Source organism: Macadamia integrifolia, unplaced genomic scaffold (genome assembly GCF_013358625.1).
Source record: "Macadamia integrifolia cultivar HAES 741 unplaced genomic scaffold, SCU_Mint_v3 scaffold635, whole genome shotgun sequence".
Classification (NCBI taxonomy): domain Eukaryota; kingdom Viridiplantae; phylum Streptophyta; class Magnoliopsida; order Proteales; family Proteaceae; genus Macadamia; species Macadamia integrifolia.
In genome coordinates, this window is record NW_024870503.1 from 183,398 (window position 1) to 201,213 (window position 17,816).

At 37.1% G+C, this 17,816-nt stretch overlaps 1 long non-coding RNA gene across 1 annotated transcript; it reads left to right on the forward strand.

Moving 5' to 3' along the window:
* The first annotated feature begins 13,012 nt into the window (after positions 1-13,012).
* LOC122069532 lies at positions 13,013-14,384 on the forward strand. The gene is made up of 2 exons (XR_006137466.1): positions 13,013-13,471; positions 13,551-14,384. It is a non-coding gene; the product is annotated as an uncharacterized LOC122069532 (long non-coding RNA).
* Positions 14,385-17,816: the final 3,432 nt, after the last annotated feature.

The window sequence follows — 17,816 nt, forward strand, 5'->3', positions numbered from 1 at the left end:
AGGTAGAGGGTTTCCCTTGGCCTTTTATAGGAGAAGAAGCGGAGGGGAAGGGTTCTTTAACCACAGTTAGTTAATCGTGGTCACGATCACGGTCACGGTCACGGTCACGGACGGCTGCCAGCGAAGGACTCTCATTGGACCAGCTAATAAAACTCCGCTAACCAAGGTTTCCTCTAGTTAGTTTCGCCGCCCGATTTCCATTTTGTCATCATAACGGGTCTCAACGTTTGAAAATTTTGCAGCAACGCGAAGCAAGAAAATTAAAAATCAAATTCAAAAAAATTTGAATCTGAGGAGAAAAAATAAACAGATAATAGCGGTATCGGTGTCAATACCAATACAGATCGGTATCGATGAGAATCTGTAACTTTTGTCTTTGGTTTTCTTAAATATATATATATATATATATATATTTATTGTTTTACCCTTGAAATGATATCAACAATCATTCAAATCGATCATGTATCAGATCGATTGATACGATCAATACAATACCAATATTTGAAACCATGTTTGACTAGTAAAAATTCCCAGTCTCTATCTCTATGCTTAAAAACATATTCTAATTATTTGACTTACATGGTTGATGATATGGGTGTAAGTTTAGCCCTGACGATCCAAACCTGCCATAATTCACCCTGAGTTCGAACCCTGCTTAACTTGATTATGAGGGCCAATCCGACCCAACCCCGCATAGGGTTGGGCCGGGCCTGGGTTGAGGCATGGAAAACCCAGCCCGACCCTAACGCGCCCTGAGTTTAACCCTGATTATTATTGTGCTTTGTAGAATGTATGTGTCTCTCCCAACCAAGAGAGTTCCTTGTTGTTGTCATTGAGTTTCTTGTGTAACAAAAATATGATAAATAACAATATAGCCAAACGAGAGAGAGTACAAGGCCAAAGGAAAAACCCATATCTGAAGAACAAGTCTTGTTTCTCTCTTATAAGGGAATTTGCATTCACTTTTGAGTTCTCTATTGTAGTAAATGGAATTATTTAAATTTAAAATTATTTTTTTATTATATTGGAACATTGCACATATTAACAGGAAACAACTCCACCTGCCTAATATTTTCGGTTGGACTTGGCCCACATGGACTTCCATTATAGTCAAGATTTAACTCGGGCCATAATGTCATAATATCCTATTATATGAATGAAGAAAATAACTAAAACAATATAAGGAAACTTTCCTAAGCTTTTGAAAAACTGACAAGAGAACTTCATTAGTAGAAGGGACCTTTTTTCTTTAGACTCTTAGCACATGCCAGTACTTTGAGGAATTTAGGGGGTGGAGGGTCAATTACGGTCAATGGTTTTTGGAGTTTGAAGTTAGTGGAGTGGTTTGAAGAATTGGAATTGGAATTGAAATCGGAATTGAATCGTACTTATCAGAATATGATTCCACTAAGAAAACTAGCTAAGGTCAACCTGACAACCCGGCCCAACCCTGAGCCCTGTAAGGTTGGGTTAGGGTTGGATTGAGTTTTGGGACCTAGGGTTGGGTTAGGGTTTTGAGAAACCCGACCCTGTTTCACCCCTAGTTGATGATTAGTTTCTAACTGTATAATAAGTAAGGTCCCTCAAGGATTAACCACATTTAAAAAAAAAAATTGGGGTGAAGAGTGTAGAAATTCAATCATATACTCATCTTCTGTTCATTTTTGCCAGTGTATTTAAGGTAGTTCATATTTTTTTTCTTTTATTTAAAATTTAAAATTATATTTTTACTTATTTTTTCTTGATTCTAAATTTATAAGTAGATAGAGAATGACAGATTCTACTTGTGAGACAAATGTTCCGGCAAAATGAAGCTCTATTTGGCTTAGGCCAAACAATATTTCTCATTGGTCAAGCTTTCTACATAAAAAGCGAAGCGAGAACATATTCTCATATCTAAGCTTCTTTCTTGTTCTTCATTCACTTCCCCATCTAAATGGTTGAGAACCACATCGTGGTTGAAGTGAATTTTGTTCTTTGTATTCAATAAGTATTGCAAATCGAATAATTCAAGGAGAGATGTGTATTAGAGGGATGGTCATTTTATGTAGATGACTCGTCGGGTTGTCTAGAGCGGGATTTCTTTGGGGAAAAAAAAACATTTGTATTTTCTATCAAGAATGTGTTGGTACCCGATTTTTGCAAATCTAGCCTACAAGACAATCGGTCAATAAATTGATGTCGATTTATTGACCGATTGTGTTAAGGAGCTAACCGGTAATCAAATTGGCAAAAAAATGACGACATTGTACATTGTATGAAGGAGTTGATCGATCAGAATAGCCATTAGGTTGATCGAGCAAATTGATCGAATATGGTTAGATGACTGATTGTGATATTTTACGGTCATCTAACCTTTACGACTTTTTACGGTAAGTTAACCAATGGTGTTTTTTTATGGTCAGCTGACCGTTATGACTTTTTTACGGCCAGCTAACTGATTTTGATTTTTCGAATAGTTTTGTCGATCGTCAATCAACATAATTCGTACAAACGTGGTTCAGTTCCAAGGAAGTTACAAAGATATAACTAATTAACTACCCCACTAAAGACATGATACATGGGTTTTGGCAGTTACAAAATAGCCAAATGAGCAGAATCTTTCAAATAAAACTATAAAAGGGACCATGGTGGAAGAAGGAAGATCATCATCAACAAATCAAACAAACTCAGAAATCAAGTCGTATATTTCATTTCATTCTTTTTTCTTTCATGTTTTAGATTTGCATTTTTTTTTTTAAGCCATGTACTTCTTTCAAGTCATGTATTTCATCTCATAGTGTAACAATCACGTCTCTAGTATGTTTAACATCAACAGAGATACAGATCACATTTCTAGTATGTCTAATATCAACGGAGACAACAATTTTTGTTTCTGGTATGTTTAACATCAACAGAAAATAGGAGATTGTGTTTCTGGTATATTGAATATCAACAGAGACTATTATATTTTCCCCTTGTCTATGAGTTATTATCATTTGTCTTCATCTTTTTCAATCATTTCATTACGTTTCTGGAAAGAACATTAAAAGTTCTTGGAGCAAACGAGACAAGAAGAGAATCAAAGTCACTTGATCGAAGTCAAATCTATTATTGAATCCGATCAGGAAGGATTATGGTATACCCACACACACACCAATACGATCAGCTGACCGTAACTTAGGGGAAGATTTTGTTACCAATAGAATGCTATGTCAATTACAATCCTTGACGTATTTTGGATGCTTAAAGACCCCAATAGACACGAAGTGATTTACAAAGATTCTTTGAGTCCCTCTAGGGACAAGAATGCATCTTGGCTATTGTACTCTATTGTCCACCTTGAGCGGTTCTCCCCTTTTGGCGTAGCAGAGCTAAATAGGCTTGTATTCTATAATGTAGGAAATGCATAGGAAGTTCACATCGCAAAAAAAGGCTTTGTACGTGTTGGACCATCAATGAATAATAGGTACCCTCACACATGGTAGATTGGTGAGTCATGCAATAGACGATCATTTCATCCTCTTCGGGAGACACCTGAATTAGACATTGGCTGTCTTAATCCCTATCAAATTTTAGACCCAATTCTCCCTTCATACTACAAAAATGAAAAATGATCAATCATACCTTCCATGAAATGAAAAATAACTCTTTTATAAATGCTTCTTTATATGTTCTCATTGGTCCTAATGTATAAGTAAAAACTGCATTTCCCTATAAAAAATACTTCCCCTATTTTTAATTGTGTCGAATCCAAGTTTGTTGTTCCAAGTTCCAACCATCGCCAAACCGACACCTTTATACAAATAGACGGAGCTTACAACCTAGATCCTGCACATTTTTTTTCTTCTTTTTTTATGTTGGTAAGGAGCGTTTTGGGTTGGGCCATCATCAGAGGGCGAAGTGACTGACCATCCACCGTTTTTCTTTACAAAAAAAAAATAATAATAATAAAATAAAAATCTGACTAACCACCGTTTGAATGCGATGCACCAACTACCATGTCTATCAAAACAAAAATGTGCAACATCTCTCTATCCAATAAAAAAAAAAAAATGTATTTCTCTCCCATATAATTTTTCCTAGACACAGGTACTTGTGAAAAAATCAATCTATCCTATGGTTGATGCCTTTGTACCCTCTTATTGATCCACATGTTGGTGTGATTGCCACGGATAAGGTAGAGATCACCTTTTTTTTTTTTTTTTCGAAAAAAAACGATGCAAGTAAGTAGAAGAAACTAAAATTACATCTTTATACTTGGCCAGACCTAAAGTACTAGTAGCAATATCCAACATAAACTGTATGATAAGGTTATTACTATTACACTTGCAGAGAAACTTCACAATTTTTCCACCAAAAAAAAAAAAGAAATACAATTCTGAATTTCAAATAGATGTTCCGAAAACTACGGACCTCATATGATTATATGAATAATATATGTTTAGAACAACAATTGATGTGGTGTGCAAATTCCTCCTCATACCAGCAGCTTGAAAACCCCTACCAAAAAAGACTATTTATAAGATCCACGTGGTGAAAAGGGAATATAGGCGGTCCTTAGATTTCTTACTCAGTCCAAACAATTTATCAAGTTCCCCTCATCCATTCCAAGTTTACAAGTTTGTTGTATATGATTTCTTTGAGAAAAAAGTTCCACATTATCTTTAATGTTTTCTCACACCCTCTTACATCCCTCACATTCTCAGATTCTCTCCTTTATGAAAAATATGAACCATTTATCAAAGGAATCTCTTAAGCCCCACAACAGCAGAGGATCTAATTGGACCGCTCATGGGGGCATATACATGGACAAGGATTAAAGTATCGGTATCGGTCACCGTATCGGTCGGTCAAAATTAAGATACGTATCGGAGGGTATCGTATCGTATCAGAGATATGCTAAGATACGCTAAAGATACACATATAAATGGATAGGGAACACATTTTTATACACTTTTGCATAAAAAAACAGTTAAAAAAGTTATATATAACTTGTAGAATGCATAAATACTTAAGTAGAGGGTATCGTATTGATAGACAAATATATTGAGTTGAAAATGTTCAAAATGATGAGGGTATATCATATTGATAGACATATATTTTTTTGAGAAAAATCAAAATTTTCCATGGAAGTTGTAGAACACTTGTTTTTACATAACATATAAAAAATCTAAACATTTTTAATCATTGAGCATGAGTAGATCTAAGAAATTTGAAATAAATTGAAACCCTCATTTTCTCTTGAAAAAAGTTTGTAAATCCTTATAAATCCAATGATTTCATGTAATAATGATGCACAAAATGTGATTCTAAGTATGATGAACTAGGGGTGTCAATTCGTGGCCCGAACTGACTAAACCGATCGGGACCGACCGTTTATAGACCGGCCCGGCCCGGACCGTCTATTAAACGTGTCGGGCTTGAGCCCGGACCATTTATTAAACGTGTCGGGCTTGAGCCCGGCCCGTTTATAAACGGTCGGTCTTGGTTTTGCCACTTGGACCGTCGGGCGCCCGATCGAGACCGACCGTTTAACACCCGATCGAGACCGGCCTATTGTGCACTGGCCTAGCCCGACCCTTTAATGATTGTAGAATACCTATTTTACCCCCCCAAATTAGAAAGTAAAAACTAAAAAGTAAAAACATGTTCACATTTTAAATAATGGTTATATTTGGTATCATTTATTAATTTATTGTCATTTTTTTGGGCTTGCATGAGTGGGCCGAAATATAAGAGCACATTTTAAAGAGGGCCCGTTTAAAAATTGGTTAAAACCCGTTTAACATTAAACATGTCCGTAGCCCAATTAAGGCCCGACTAAAGCCCGATTAAGGTGGCCCGATTATAGCCCGAGGCCGACCGACCGAATATAAAGTGTACCATGCCCTCAATAACTAAGCCCGATTAGTTAAATGGGCGGACACGGTGTAGCCTTTGAAAGTCTTCAAGCCCGATTAAGCCCGACCGAAACCGAACCGACCCGACCGGTTGACACCCCTATGATGAACCTTAGATTTGTAAAAAAACTTGAAAATCTAAGGTTAAAGTTGAAAAAAGTGAGTAAAGATTCAAGAACTTACTATTCAAAATTTTCAACTTTCAAGTTCAAGGTTCTTCTTGGACTATGTTTTTCTCATTCTTTGAACCATTCACTTTGACAATGTTTCTTTCAATCTACCATTTGAGTCTCCAAAACGGTGTGTGAATCAAAGGGGAAGAAAGAAGAGAAATATAGAAAACTATTGGTGAGAGTTTGAAGTGTTTGTTTCAAACAACAAAAGGCACATTCACGGGAATTTTCATATTTTTAGTCGATACATACCGATACGGTACCGATACAGTACGATACGGCTCGATACTGCACGATACGGTCGATACATATCGATACGGTACCGATACTCTCGGGAATTTCCAGATTTTCAAAAGTTCGTATCGCAGAGTATCGTACGTATCGGTACCGATACGATACGGCATTATACGATACGTATGATACGGCGATATGCAAAAGGGGGCCTAAAATTCTATGTAGCGTATCGGTATGTATCGTGCCGATGCCTACCGATACGGATACGTATCGGCCGATACGGCACGATACGCACTGATACTTAAAACCATGTACATGGATGAGATTTTTAATTTCACATGGAATGGGATGATAATTTTTTACTCCCATGTGTCAGTTGCAAGGAGTATACAAGAAGGAAGTGTTATTTATTTCAAAACCAATTCTTGAAACCATGGTAGGACTCCAAAGGATGAGGGTAGAGGGGAATGGGTGGGATTCATTCACCAGGGGGTGTCAAACGATTGGTTTTATTCGATTTCAGTCGATTTTTTTATTGTTTATATAATGTTGGATCTAACCAAAACCGGATCAATTAGGTGTTCGATCTATAAGAGCCAAATTAAAATTGATAGCTATTGATTTGGTCAGTTTCAATATCCATTATTAATTTCTTTTATTTATCTTTTCAATGATCAAATAGAAAATTCGTTAATAAACCATAGCAACGAGATTTACAGTATCAGACATTCAGACTTACCACCTAAGTATAAATTATTAGCAGTATCCAACAAAGTCTGCATTACTGGGTTAATACTAGCACTTTTATAATTATAAGAGCTATGACTGAAATTCAAATAAATTTCTTAATGATCAAGTCTGATTTTGATATTTCATATATAAAAAAAGGAGAAAATATAAATATAAATATTTTATTTTATTAAATAAAATATATCAATATTATTATTATTATTATTAATTTTTTCTTTTGGTTGAAAAGTCTACTTTTATTAACCCTTTTCTAACTCGATCCAAACGATCAACTTCGACCTCTCAACAGCTTTAGAAAACCAAAAATCATTATCAAATCAAATCAATTAAAATCTACTATATGCTGTCTTTTTAAGCATTCATAATATCATAATTGACAAATTGATTTTTTTTTTTTTAATATAAGCTTCTTCTTTTTTTTTATTAACTCCAATCTCTTTTTTGGAACTTTTAGCAGCGACAAAAAAAAAAAAAAAAAAAAAAAACCGATGGCCAAACCATAGCCATATCCATGGCTTCTCTCAAGGTCTTATCATCTCTATTCCGATCCTCAGTATAATGATCTACAGAGGCCATACAATCAGCAGACAGCAATCTTCCTTATATTATCTGTTTCGATTCATTGTTGCCACCCTAACCAAACTGCACTACCAGGGGGCTTCTCCAGTTGTAGCATTCCCATTTGGTTATTCTTCCTTGGTGTAGTTGGTTTGTTTTATCCAGAAAGAAAAAAAAGAAGCTTGGTAATTTGTTTAAACATGATCCGACTACATGGGATTTCTTACAGAACCACCTGGCTTCATTCTTTAAAACTTCCATCTCACACATCCATTTCATTTCCAACAATCTTATTGTAACAGTTTAATTCAAGTTAGTGACATGAAAGAACGGTAAGTGCTCAGGACTTCAAGAGCATAAACATGAAAATTCTAACGCGAGAAGGACGAGATCCTCTCAAGTGCGCCAGCCCCTTCAGGCAGCACTAGCACATCAGACGGCTGGGAGGCACTTGGTGCTGCCTACTGTCTGACGTGCTGGAGGGACTAACACATTGGAGCGGATCCTAAGGTTCAACTACAAAAGTATTTTCCCTAATCACAAAGGCTGGTTTAAATTGAACAACTTTCCATATCATAATATGTAAGACTTGTACGACAACATAAAAAATTTCAAGACCAATCAATGAGTGGAGTGGATATTTTATCTCCATTTTTAACTCCGGCAGCAATTCAACTAATAATTTTCAGTCCTCTCTAGCTTCTTTTTTTTTTGGTAAACAGTCCTCTCTAGCTTTCGAAGTTTCAAAAGCTACTGGAGACATGAATCACTTGTAAGAGTTAGAACTTTCTTCTAAAGCCTTAATCAATCATCCTAAACTGCAGTGAGCTTCAACTCTGACCAACCAATGGAGTCCCTTAATATTTTTTTTGGATGGAAAACAGTGGACCACCCAATAGTCTTATGCATTAGCAACACTTGAGCTTTATAGTATGCTTTCACCTTTTCAGTAGAAAGAACATCATCTTTGGTCATTGATTAAGTCGTCCAGTTTTTTTGCTTTTTTGGGTAGAAGATCAAATCCTCCAGTTAGTAAAGACACATGTACAAAATCAAGCTATCAATGCCATGACACAACTGCTGCCTGGTGGTCTAGTTCTCTCATCATAAAATACTAGGTAAGAAAAATCAGGATCATTGGTGGACAAGAAAAAAAAGTGTGCTCACTGTAGAACAGTACAGCCAAGCTAACAATGTCAAAACCCAAACCAATTGAACGAAGCTGACAAGTGAAAATTACCATGTCAACAACTACTCAGCCTGCAAAAGAAAAAGTAGAAGAAAAAGGGGGAAGAACATAAACACAGCAAAGCAGTAAATCTCAACTAAATGGTGTCGGGGACATGGATTTTTGACTCCAATCGGATCTATTTGAGGTCATACTTGGGAATATTAGCATTTCAACGGTGATAAAATGCTCTGAATTTCAGACAGGCAAAGTGTACCATTTTACACCAGCAATATCAATACAGAGCAATCGCCTTTGACAAGAAACATGACAAGAAACCAAATGAAGTCCTTAACATGTCTAGTGAAAATACTCTTTCACTGATTCCAGTGTAAAGAATACCAAAGGACATAGGCCAAATGAAGTCCTTAACATATCTAGTGAAAATACTCTTTCACTGATTCCAGTGTAAAGAATCTAAAAAGTTCATAGCAGATGCATCTGGAGCATACTGTGTTAGGGATTATCAACTGCAATTTCCCCCCTGGATGGGGCAATAAGCAGCCAACAGCTTTGACATAGGAGGTCTGATAGAAATATATTTTGTGATTCCCATTGGTTGGAAATATCACCCTGATAAGAAAAGTAACCACTATTATGTATTAGGAAGCACACAAATGCTAGAGACCTTCTGACATTAAGGAAGCACATTGGCAGAATCACTATAGACAATACCACAGAGGGCAAACGAGAATGATGGTAGCATTAAACCAGGGAGAAATCCTGAGATTGTGGGAATAATTCTCATATTTCTGACATAAAACATTATAATTTCCAGGATCAAATTTAAATACAACTTTTCAAGATCCTGAGGATATAGCCAACTGATCTTAGGTAAGAAACACGCTCAAACATTAAATTCAAATCCAGACAGCCGTTATCAAATCTGTCCAAACTGTTATTGGGTTTATGGCCCAAATGATGTGAAGAACTCAATAATGACCAGCATCTTCCTGCTTGATAATTACGGGCAAAGGTCCTTTTTTCTCATCCTAACATTTCACAGGATTGATACATTTCTTTAGATAACATCTTCCATACCCATGTACACATTATTATTGCACTTAGAGCACTCATGACTGGTTCAGTACCTTTTAGAGCTAAATTAAACCATTGAACTCGTCTTGATGCCTTCAGTCCATGACCTGCCTGGATCTTGGCAATAAAAACATATAGGATGATCAAGGTTCTGCCACCCAAGTGACAAAATATATAAAGAAGGAACAGTGTTTGATGCACATGGAATCAGAAGAAGATTTAGGACTGGTAAATTGAAAAGTAGAATAGATAGATCAGATTTAAAAGTGCTCCTTATGGATAGAAATGTACGCAAAATCTATAGGAAGTGTTTAAGATGTGCATAAGGGAAAAGTTCGAGGGGTCAAAAAAAGAAAGATAATATGTACTTAAGCTGGTCTGGGCACATAAGCAGTTCACTGCCTAAACAAAGGCCACGGAGACTAACTCGAATAACCGAACCAGCCTATTTCTCAAAAAATCGTTTTCAAACTTCAGGGAATCGATGAGTTAACTTTGTACTGACCAAGCCACGAAAGAAAGACAAAGTACAAGAGGAAAAAGAAGAAAATTAACCACAACAAGAATGAACTTCGCCAGAAAAGAATCGATAACAGCAACCCAGGTAAGCAGCTCTCTCACTCAGTGAACCTGACCGGCAAACTGCAAAGCCCCTAAGTGGGGGAGGGGAAGATTCAGGAAAATTTTCTGTCCCCATTCTTCATCCATTTGAGAGCTGACAAGTTCTCCTTTGAGTAGACACTATTAAAATATTTCTATGTGGGCTTGTATTAATTGGTTTTCGTGCTATAATAAAACCAAGATAATCATTTGGTTTAATTAAATGAGACATACGGGCTTTAATTAGTTTAATATAAGCTGGCTAGTGTGGGCTTTAGTTAACCATTGAACTTGTGATTAGTCCCCTACACTAATCCTAATCTTATTCACAACATGCTTTCTGGAGAGAGAGGTCGAAAGAGAAAGAGATAAGGTTTCTTGTGGCTTCCTACCTTATGCATCCAGGTTCCTCATCTAGCTAGTGAGCATAGGGGAATAGAGAAGAAGTACCTTGCTAAATAAATTAAAAGGTTTTCCGTTGTGCTTTGCATTAATGTGGATCCTAAACAAGGTATGTGTTTATTGTTTTTAGTTTATGTCCCTTGTTCTTGGTGTTCTTAATCTATCTATGGTGATCAATGGATCTAAGGATTATATATTGTTAGAAATTTTAATCTTATATGTGGTATCAGAGCCATCTTAATCTTGTTTACAAGAGATAAAATTAAAGTTTCTGGATTGAGTCCATGGATTATGAGTGATTAGGTTTAAAACCCTAATCAAACTTATGAGGGATAGATTATAGTTTTTGGATTGAATCCATGAATTAAAGATGATTAGATTTAAAACTATAAGATGATTAAATGCAAAACTATAATCAAAACTCTAATTGATTAGGGATGATTATTTTGAAATCCTCATTGATTATGGATGATTATTTTGAAACACTAATTGATTAAGGATTATAAGGGTTGAAACCCTAATCAATAAGGATTATTAGGTTTGAAACCCTAATGAATAGTACCCATGATACTATTAATGGGATTAAAAATAAATGAACAAATATCATAATAGATGATTAAAATATTAAACAATGTTATTAGTATCTAATGTAATTTTAGAGACAATTTTAGCCCATTGTCTTTAAGTCTAAAATTACATATTATTTGGTTTGATATGAGTGATGTTAAGTATGTCCCAGTAAGAGAGAGTTTCTTGAATGATCGATGTGAAACCCGCATGGGACTTATTTGAATTTTGAAAAAACAAAAAGGGAGTCATCTGTACAAGGTAATATTCCTAAAAGGAAGCCCTTTTGGGAAAATTATCCTCCGCAGGGAGGATAAGATGCAATGAGGTGCAGTGAAGCAGGAGATTATGACACGTGTCACAAATGAATCCAACAGTGAAGGAGGCTCACCGGAACCCAACCCACTCTCGACCCATGTCAGCTGGATGATAGCGAAACGCTGAGACCCACCTGATTATGACTCACAATCATGGAATCAAGTATTGGTATCGGATTGGCAAATCGGATGTATTCATCGGTATTGGCTGAGATCGATCCTGATACCCAACTGATCCTGAGAGGGGTATCGGTATCGTCCTGGGTATCATATACCGATCCAACCGGATCATTAAAAAATAAAATAAAATAAAATAAAATAAAAAAGAAAGAAAGAAAACCTTTAGTCTTAAAGGTTGAACATAAGAGAGAGAGAGAGAGAGAGAGAGAGATTGATCTGATATCGTCATCGTTCCACCGGATGAATGATCAGGAGCAGGGTTTGTCGTCAGAGCATGAGAAAGAGGAGGAGAACGGTTGATACGGAAGGATTTCATACTCGTTGAGTCGTTGGTAACAACACCGTCGTCTATATTGGGTGATGGATTGAGATTATTTCTCTCTGTTTTGTTCGATGCTTTGATTACTTAAACCAATCGACTTTGATAACAATAACTGCATCCACAATTGCTTTGAAGTCTGTTCCGAACCAGAGGTTGAAGAGTGATTAATAACTTGGGAATTTGAAAAATATATTTCCGTTATAGGGATTACTTGCTCTTTTGGATTGGTCTACGCTTTTACTTCTTTTTCTTAGTTCTTAAGATGGTTTGCACCTTGTCACGTTCCATAAAAACTGTTGATTCGCCAACTTCCTTGTTTAATTTACTCTCCTATGAAACACAATTATCCATATTTAATTTCAAATTTAAATTTGGAATTCTTTTCATGTGGGAAGAATTATTTGGATCCTCTAAATCCTCTCTAGCCAGCTCCTGGCCCTCCTCTAATTTTGTTCCTTCTCTCTCTCTCTTCCATCTCCACATAGGCTGATTAAAGTTTTTCTATTCGTTCTTCCATAAAATCCTCCTTAAGAACGTCCATCTCGACCAGCCCCTCAATGTAATCCTTGATTGCTAAAATTTTATCATCATCTATTGTGGTAATAAAATTTTGTTTAAATGAGCTCTCCAAGTCGGCCGATTGATTATTTCAATTTTTGTCATTCAAATTAGGAGAATAAGGAATTGATTTTTATCATTCAAATTTGAATCAACAAGCAACATGCCATGCAACTTTTCTTTCCCATGCCATTGTGGCACAATAAAGGAAAAGAAACAAATAATTTTTTTAATTCCTTCATTTTGGGTTTTTCACTTTTTTGAATTTTTTTCGATTTAAAAAAAATTTAAAAAGATAATTTGACCGATCCTAACTGATACCGTGACCGATCCGGAAAAACTGTACGATTTTCTATCCATATCGATACGGATCCGTATGGTATCGGTTTTGTCATTGACCGATACCGATACCGATACAGACACCGAGTTTTAAACCCTTGCTCACAATCCCAAGCTAGTGTTCGTATTTCCCTTTCTCATTCATGGCTCTGCTTCCTTCATTACAGATCTAGAAGGTGTGAATCGAGCAGCTGTTCACAGTAGAGACCACCGAGCAGCGACCAGCAACCCTCGACTGAGCAGCAACCAGCGACCAGTACCACCAGACCCTTATTCCTCCCTTTTCTGTTGGAGATTTGCTTTCTCAGCTCAAACAACTACAGGTACGTTCTTCCTTCTCCTTTTATTTCTGCTGTTGTTCTTCTTTACTTCACCTGCTAAAGGTGGCGCTCCTTTTTCCAGTATGCGTTGTCGACCTGGATACCGGCCTGACCGATGTGGATCGAAATGCACTCTCTCATTTTCTCTTAGCGAGAAGGAAATTTCGAAGGAATGCGAGAAATGTAGGAGGAAAAGCGAGAAGGAGGAGAAGAAAGCAGACAAACACGGGCGTTTATTAAGACGCCTCTTCGATGAGGGATGAACAGGTGTAGAGGGTTTCGCCTGGCGTTTTATAGGAGAAGAAGCGGAGGGGAAGAGAGGGAGAAATAGATACCAGGTTCTTTAACCACCGTTAGTTAATCGTGGTCACCGTCACGGACTGTTGCTTTGGCTCGTTTCCAATTTCTACCTCTGTCCTTATCCAACGGATGCTTGTCCATAACCTAAAATCGCTGCACGTTTTCAAAAATCAAACCGGTCCTCACTCTCAGAAAACGAAACCGGAGCAGCGAAGAGCCTCTGCCAGAACTGGTATTTTTTCTCTCTCTCTCTCTCTGGGACGAAAGCTACTGGAGGCGGTGAAACCACTTACTCTTTAACAGAGCTCTACAATTCCATTCCTCACTCTCGAGTTTCAACCCTCCTTGTGAAAACCAGAGCTTCAGCACTGAAGCGGTTCTTTTGTTGGTCACAACAAGACTCCATTGCATCTACAGAAAGTGCCGGACGGTAGGGTTCACCAGTTCGGACTTCAGGGGCGCAGGACTCTAAAGTGGAGGGAGGGAATGTAGTTCCAATTTAGGATCTTCCGCTTCTTCTTCCTTACGAGTTTCAATTCAACTTCTAAACATTTAAGTCCTTGGTTTTGTTTTATTCGTTCTTCTCAGATTCTTAAATTTGTGCTTTCTTCATTTTAAACCCTTGTATTATCGTTGTAAGCATGGAATCAAGTATCGGTATCGGCCTGACCGCCTGAGTATCGGATACCGATCCGTTAATTTATTTATTTTTTTCAAAACTTTAACTAATAAAAGACGAACAAGAGAGAGAGAGAGAGAGAGAGAGAGAGAGAGAAACTGATCAACGGAAATTCGGAAACCACCACAGCTGAGCTCAGGCGGAAATCGAGGGTTCTTCGAACAAATTAAACGTAGTTGTAACAGAATCTACCATGGTGCAGCACGTAACGAAGGCATCTTCAGATCAATTGCTGAGGAAATTCGCAGCTTCGGAAATCAAGGGTTCTTCCTTCGATGCTGGCCGCAGGAAGAGCAGCAGTGCTTGAGAGTTGAGATGCTGTTTGGGTGTTATGGGCTAGAAAGGTTAAATGGTGAAAGGAGATGCACAGTGAAGGATTGCTGTGCCTGCTGACCACCAGTGGAATGTTCATTACATGCCATTATACCAAGATCTTGGTCTAGGATTGCAGTTGGATGTTAAAGGGTTCCGATTTGCATGTTTGGTATTGTGCATAACTTATTTTTCAGAACAAATTATTGTTCGCGCAGTTTACGATCTCTGTAAATCGAAGCCTTCATTTCCCATTGATAAATCAGTTATATTCTCCTAAAAAAAAAGATCCACGAGTGCCGAAGCGCCGGAGAAGATAAGAAGGAACGGCGATGAAGATAAGGAAAACTGTGAGAATCCATAAAAGAACAGTAACAGTAGCAGCTTGGCAGAGCGGAGATCTCTTCTATCCCCAGCCGTGACGAGGAAATCGACACTTCTGGCAGATTGGAATCGCGAGATCGCAGTATAGAGCGAGGGAAATTTAATTCCTTCTTTCATTTTGGTATTTTCATTTTTCTGATTTTTTTAAGATTTAAAAAAAAAATATTCTACCGATCCCAACCGATACCATGACCGATCCAGGAAAGTTGTACGACTTCCGATCCTTAACCGATCCTTATCGATACCGATCCATATCGTATTAATTTCAGCTGTGGCAGATACCAATACCGATATCGATACCGGGTTTTAAAACCTTGGTTGTAAGTCATCCACCTCCACCATTGAGTCCGGTTCATTTAAAAAAATAAAAAATAAAAAATAAAATAAAATTGAACTTACCATACAATTTTTACCCCATTTTTGTTCCAAAAGAGTTGAGAAAACAAAAGAATCCATTTTTTAAGAACGTTAAAAGACACAGCCTAAAAGTGGCCAAAAATTAATGTCCAAATCAAAATATAAGTTTTGAATGACTTCAGAGTTGACCCAGATTTCTTTCAGAATCCACTCATAGTTATGTGCATGTTGTGCCCCAAATAAGAAAACCCTGACGCCTCATTCAATAGAATTTCATAATTAAGTGTTGAAAGGAAGAAGCGTGAAGGCTCCCTCCCTCTTTTGGTGTTGGGTACCTTGGGTCATGTGACCATGTGAGTGACACAAGTGTACCACTACTCTACGCTGTATTTTTAAGCATAGACTACATCATAATTGACTAATTGATTTTCTTCTTTTCTTAAGGATTAGAGTTAGCATGGGTTTACACCAAAAAGAGTTAGCTGCATTATTATTATTATTATTTTAAATATAAGCTTATATCATTAATTCTAAATCATTCCATATTTAGCTATTAAATTTTATTTTATTTTGCATTCAAAACCCTTTATGATAAATATAAAATAAAAATTACATATAAAATATATCATTACTAAATATCATAAAAAATTTAAGGAGTTTAAACAATCACATGAGATCACATAGCAGCATAACAATTAAAAAAGTTTCCTTAGTGTAATTTGTTTGTTTTATCCAGAAAGAGAAAAAGGAAACTTAGTTTAAACAGTAATTTGTTGAACCATGATCCGACTACATGGGATTTCTTACAGTATCCCATTACAGAACCACCTGGCTTCTTTCTTTCAAACTTCCATCGCACACATCCATTTCATTTCCAACCATGTTATTGTAACAGTTTTGACTGTCAGTTTAATTCAAGTTAGTGACATGACAGAATGGGAAGAAGCAGCTACTCAGGACTTCAACAGCATAAACATGAAAACTCCAACGAGTGAAGGAACAAGATCCTCTCGAGTGCGCCAGCCCCTCCAAAGCGCATTAGACGGCTGGGAGGCACTTTGTGCTGCCTACTGTCTGATGCGTGCTGAAGGGGCTGGCACACTGGCGAGGATCTGGGTCCAAGAACAAAGTCATGACTCATGACCTTTTATGTGCAATTCTAAGGTTCAACCACACAAATATTTTCCCTGATCACAAATGAGGGGCTGGTTTAATTTGAACAATTTTCCATACCATAATCTGTAAGATTCGCACGACGACAAATTACAAAATTTCAAGATCAATCAATGAGTAGAATGGATATTTTATCTCCAGTTTTAATTCCTGCAGCAATTCAACTAATAAAATTACAGTCCTCTCTAGCATTCGAAGTTTCAAAAGCTTCCTGGAGACATGAATCACTTGTAAGAGTTAGAACTTTCTTCTAAAGCCTTACTCAATCATCCTAAACTGCACTGAGTTTCAACTCTGACCAACCAATAGTCCCTTTGTTTTTTTTTGGATAGAAAACAGTGGACCACCCAATAGTCTTATGCATTACAAGACCAACACTCGAGCTTTAAATTATGCTTTCACATTTTCAGTAGAAAGAACTTCATCTTTGGTCATTGATCAAGTCCTCCAGTTTTTTTTTACTTTTGGGTAGAAGATCAAGTCCTCCAGTTAGTAAAGACAGATGTACAAAACCAAGCTATCAATGCCATGACACAACTGCTGCCTGGTGGTCTAGTTGTCTCATCATAAAGTACTAGGTGAGAAAAATCAGGATCATAGGTGGACAAGGAAAAAGGTGTGCTGGCTGTAGAACACAGCCATGCTAACAATGTCAAAACCCAAACTGATTGAACTAAGCTGACAAGTGAAAATTAGCATAACAACTACTCAGCCTTATCCCAACTTAATGGGGTTGGCTACATAGATCCGATCAAAGACAGCAAAAGGAAAAGTAGAAGAAAAAGGGGAAGAACACAAACACAGCAAAGCAGTAAAATCTCACCTAAATGGGGTTGGGAACATGGATTCTAGCCCTCCAATCAGATCTATTTGAGGTTATACTTGGGAGACTACCAAGTATGACCAAGTATGACCTGATTAGCATGTCAATAATGATAAAATGCTCTGAATTTCAGACAGGCAAAGTGTATCATTGCACCAGTAATATCAATACAGAGCAACCACCTTTGAAACTAGCCCACTCTCAGGCATTAATCAAGCTTTTGAATTATAAAACATGGAACCACAAAAATGCCACCACATGACAGAGGCTAGCCAAATATTTTCTAGCATAAAACCACCGCACAAACATGACAAGAACTA